At 39.0% G+C, this 5000-nt stretch overlaps 1 protein-coding gene across 1 annotated transcript in view; it reads left to right on the forward strand.

Moving 5' to 3' along the window:
• LOC138016806 (pancreatic triacylglycerol lipase-like) overlaps positions 1–5000 on the forward strand; it is a 43283-nt gene that overhangs the window by 20461 nt on the left and 17822 nt on the right. The gene's annotated exons all lie outside the window — the stretch shown is intronic.

A 5000-nucleotide genomic window follows, 5' to 3' on the forward strand; every position in this document is an offset into this window, starting at 1 on the left:
ATGCCTCAGTTTGTGTTATCCGCTTCAGCCTCCGGCTTCGAAGAAAAAGTTTCTAGTTTTGACACCGCTGAGGAAAAAGATACCGAACATGTAAAAATCAGACAGTTTTTTGTGTCACCCGGTATAAAATTACTGCTCAATAGAGTTATGTCTTGATATCAGATTTTTAAAAGTTTCGCTTTGTGTCAAGTTTGCTGTCCGGCCTTTTTTGAAGGATTGGCCCGATACAACTAAAACTAGGAATTCTACAAGGAGACTCTTTCTGCGTTCGATTGTTTACACTCTGTCTGAACCCAATTGCCTGGTGGTTACGAAGCATAGAAGGGTACACGTACTCGCATATCAAGCAAGAAAAGCTGACGCACTTGCTCTACGTGGATGACCGAAAGACTTACCACAAGTCAGCACAGAAGGCACTACTAATAACCAACACAGCAAAGAGTATGTTTGAGGACATTGAACTTTTCTGGGGATTAGGCAAGTGCGCAACAACTAACATAGTACGTGGTAAATTACAGACAAATCAAGAAAATGTCTCAATATCTGACACTGAGGAGCTCAAAATACTAGACACTGACGACCATTATAAATTCCTTGGTAAATATGAAAACTCGGTCCAACTAGAGCAACAAGTCTGTAATGAAGCAACTAGTGAATATCTCAAACGTTTATCTTATCTTATTTGGTCAAGCAATATCTCCATACCAAGAAAAGTACTTGCTACAAAGACCTTTGCTTTACCCACACTACAGTACCACATGTGGACAACCGATTGGACAGTAGTCCAACTGAAAGACATAAACAGACAAACAAGAGAGATTCTCAGAAAGGAGGGAGGAATGCACCACCACGAATCTATCAAACTACTGTACCTACCAGAGGAACTAGGGGGAAGTGGCATGAAAAGCGTAGAAGACACCTACAAGTTGACAACAATCAAAATGGCTAATTACCTTAACGACAGCGATGACAAGAGATTAAGTATGCAAGAACACTTGAGATGAATAGAATCAATCAAGGGAGAAGGTCAATATTTAAAAAAGCAACCAAATACGCAGCAGAATACAACATTATCTGTAACTTTGACGATACAGGCACTACAATATCTGCAAAAAATAGAATAAATAGAATCTGCTATAATAATAATAATAATAATAATAATAATAATAATAATAATTATTATTATTATTAAAACTAAAACTTTATTTCAACTATCAAAACAATTAGTAAATATTTACAATTTTAAACTATATATCGAAATTATTTACAAATTTTAAAAATTAAATTATGTGTTCACGATAGAAAAATATTTACGATATGTCAATAATTTATAAATTGGAAAAAGACAATTAAGCATTACTAAAGAAAAAGCTAATCAAAAGAAAAACTAAGTAATAATAGTAATAATAATAATTTAAAATGATGATCTGAAACATATTGGTCTAAAAACGTATTGTACATAAAAAGTCTTATGTATCAAAGAGAAAAATCAGTCAGGCGAAAGCATAAAACATTCGTTAATAAATTATGTCAGTCCAGCAAGTCCCTTCTCTATTTCTAAGTCATGCTCCTGTATATTTGTCTTTCTTCTCCGTGACCTTGTTCCCCTCAAACAAACTAGGGCAGTCCGCAGGATGGCGAAGGACACTTTCGTTCGAATCCATGCGATTGTTGTTACATAGTCCTCCTGCTTCTTTGAAGAGATGAGCTCGGCAAGTCTGGAATGGTACCGCTGACACCCCTGAGACATACCTCCTGTTGTGGTGAAAACCAAGGGCGTAAAAATGCCATTCTCGTCTTCTATTATTCTGGATGCATATTTCCGCTTCTTTTCATCTTCGTGCAATTTGTATATCTGTTTGGGGCCAAGCTCTTTATACGAGTCCGCATTCGGGTGACTTACCCGTATATCAAAAAAGGCGGCCCGTTGTCTCTCCCAGAATCCACGGCAGTGCACATCGAGACGGGCATCTGGTGCTTTGTTTGCTCCCCTGTTGAGCTCCTCTCCAGAAAGGAGTTGTAAGGTGGGCTCATATGCTACGTCATAGCAAACCATATCTAGTAGCTCCGCCTCCAGGTCACGTATCTCGTTATGACGTTGTATGATTAGGCCGCCTCGCTGGCATATCATGGCGTGGTCCACGGTAAAGCTGCAGGCGCATACGCATACAGATGGGCTATTGGGAATGGGCCAGTCATAGCGTAGCCTCAGTGCATCACGAATATCCGGCTTACTTAGGTCAAAATTCAAGTCTTTCAGTGGAATTGCAGTAAGCCAACTAGAGGCGCCCTTTTTGCATGCCAGGTCTACGGCATGCATCATCTGGGGTCCCATGGGATTGCGCCATTATCTTATCAACAAGTGGAGCGCTCATCCTGATGGATGCTAAATACTCTGACTCCGCACTTTCAGATGGGTTTGTAAGAATAAGAATAAGAATAAGAATAAGAATAAGAATAAGAATAAGAATAAGAATAAGAATAAGAATAAGAATAAGAATAAGAATAAGAATAAGAATAAGAATAAGAATAAGAATAAGAATAAGAATAAGAATAAGAATAAGAATAAGAATAAGAATAAGAATAAGAATAAGAATAAGAATAAGAATAAGAATAAGAATAAGAATAAGAATAAGAATAAGAATAAGAATAAGAATAAGAATAAGAATAAGAATAAGAATAAGAATAAGAATAAGAATAAGAATAAGAATAAGAATAAGAATAAGAATAAGAATAAGAATAAGAATAAGAATAAGAATAACAATAAAGAATAAAGAATAAGGATAAGAATAAGAATAAAAATAATATTGCAATTTGCAGCAACGACCAGCGAAAGAACTATTTTAACTCAAACCAAGAGATTGCTCAAACACAATAGGGCCATTTATACGGGAAAAAATAAGACGCGTCTTGAATAGGACGCGAACTGTACCATTTATACGTTCACGTCCAACATAAGACGCGAACATCTCGCAAAAATGGTTCGCGTCTTATTTGGTTAATTATCATTATAAATCTAGCACCCCCTCGAGGAATAACTGTTAATTCACAGCTACCACCTTTGTACTTTTCATCCGCAAAGTTGCGAATTGAAAAACCTTTCAATTCAATTGAACAAAAACAAAAAAAAAAACTTACACCGGTCCCCTGTCACGCAGTTATCAAGTTGTTCCGCGATTGCCAGTTCTCGGCAAAGGATGAGGAGGAACTCTTTCTCCTCCACCAAAGTCCAAGTGTTTTTGTTCTGTTGGTGTTTTTGAGCCTGACTGGCAAGCCATTTTTTTAGCCTGGGTGACTCGTTAACAAAATGGCGATGTTGATGTTTTCGTCAATTATGTAACAGGCATGCGCACTTATAGTTCACGTCTTATTTAGGACGCGAAACCATTTATACGAGGAAGTTCACGTCTTATTTAAGACGCAGACAAAATAAGAACAGCCGAAAATTCTGTTCCAAGATAAGTCGTGTCTAAAATAAGACTCGAACGCTTGTTTTGTACCATTTATATGAGCAGTTTGCTTCTTATTTAAGACGTGTCTTACATAAGACGCGGCTTATTTTCTCCCATATAAATGGCCCTAATAAGGTCATTAAATAGTGTTTGCTTGCTTTATTTAGTAAGACTCAGAAGATTGATATCATTTTCTCAACTCACTTAAACAAATACAACGCAAACTGCACGACAGCTCTACTGACATCCTCGTCTGTATTGGTGCCGCTGAAGCCTGTCAAGTGCTCCAGCACTTTTAGCAGCTTTAGACAAGTCCCCGTCAGCTACATACAGGAGTTGATAGCCAAGTTGATAGCCCAGTCCCCACTACTATTCTGAAACAGGCTCAAACCGGCGTGTTTCCAACGGCATTGAAGAAAGGAGTTGTCAATCCTTCACTGAAAAAATCGAAACACGATTATGAACAATATTCCAGCTATCGGCCTATTACTAACATTGCGTTTTTGTCCAAAACCATCGAGCACGTCGCCGCCACTCAAACAATGAATTATTTTGCTGACAACGACCTTCTTCCCAAATTCCAGTCGGCGTATACACCCCATCATAGCACTGAGACAGCTCTAGCGTGCGTCTTCAATGACATCCTTAAAGCTATAGATCAGCACCAGTAAGTCGTCCTTGTTCTCTTCGACCTGTCGTCTGCTTTCGACACCATTGATCATGGAGATCTATTGGCCAAACTTCGCGACCGCTATGGCTTCACTGGGAAAGTGCTTTCATGGTTTGAGTCATACCTCACCAACCGGGTTCAATCAGTGATCATCAATGACACTCAATCTTCTGAGTTGCCTGTTTCCTTTGGGGTACCACAAGGATCAGTCCTTGGTCCATTGCTGTTCTCCCTTTTCTTCGTGCCGTTAGAGGAGATCATTGCTGCCCATGGGCTGAACTGCATGATATATGCTGATGATACACAACTGTATGTATCTCTAAATCCCAAAAGCCGCGAACATGTTCTATCTTCAACTGATCTCTGGACAAAGGATATTAAGGGCTGGTGCACCTCTAATGGCCTCAGCTGCAATGCGGGCAAAACCGAAGCTGTCCACATCTCCTCCTGTTATTCAATCTCTGAGAAAATTGACGAGATTCGAATAGGCGACGCCATTATTACCCCCACTCTTACTGTGAGGGATCTCGGTACGATCGTTGACCATCATCTGGACCTAGGCAAACATGTTAACAACATTTGCAAATCTGCCTCTTTCGCAATCAAGAACATTGGTAGAATAAGGAAATACTTGTCTCAGTCGGACTGTGAAAGGATTATTCACGCATTCATAACATCATCATCTGTTATTGCAATGCAATCCTTTACGGACTCCCACAAGCACAGCACATAACACCTGTACTGGGCAGCTTACACTGGCTACCGATCCATAAAAGAATCGTTTTCAAACAACTGCTTTTAACTTATAAAGGATTAAATGGTCAAGCACCTTCCTATATTTCTGAACTGTTGACCAAGTACAAGCCATCCAGAAATCT

The sequence above is a fragment of the Montipora capricornis genome, chromosome 9, assembly GCF_036669925.1.
Source record: "Montipora capricornis isolate CH-2021 chromosome 9, ASM3666992v2, whole genome shotgun sequence".
In the NCBI taxonomy this organism is placed as follows: domain Eukaryota; kingdom Metazoa; phylum Cnidaria; class Anthozoa; order Scleractinia; family Acroporidae; genus Montipora; species Montipora capricornis.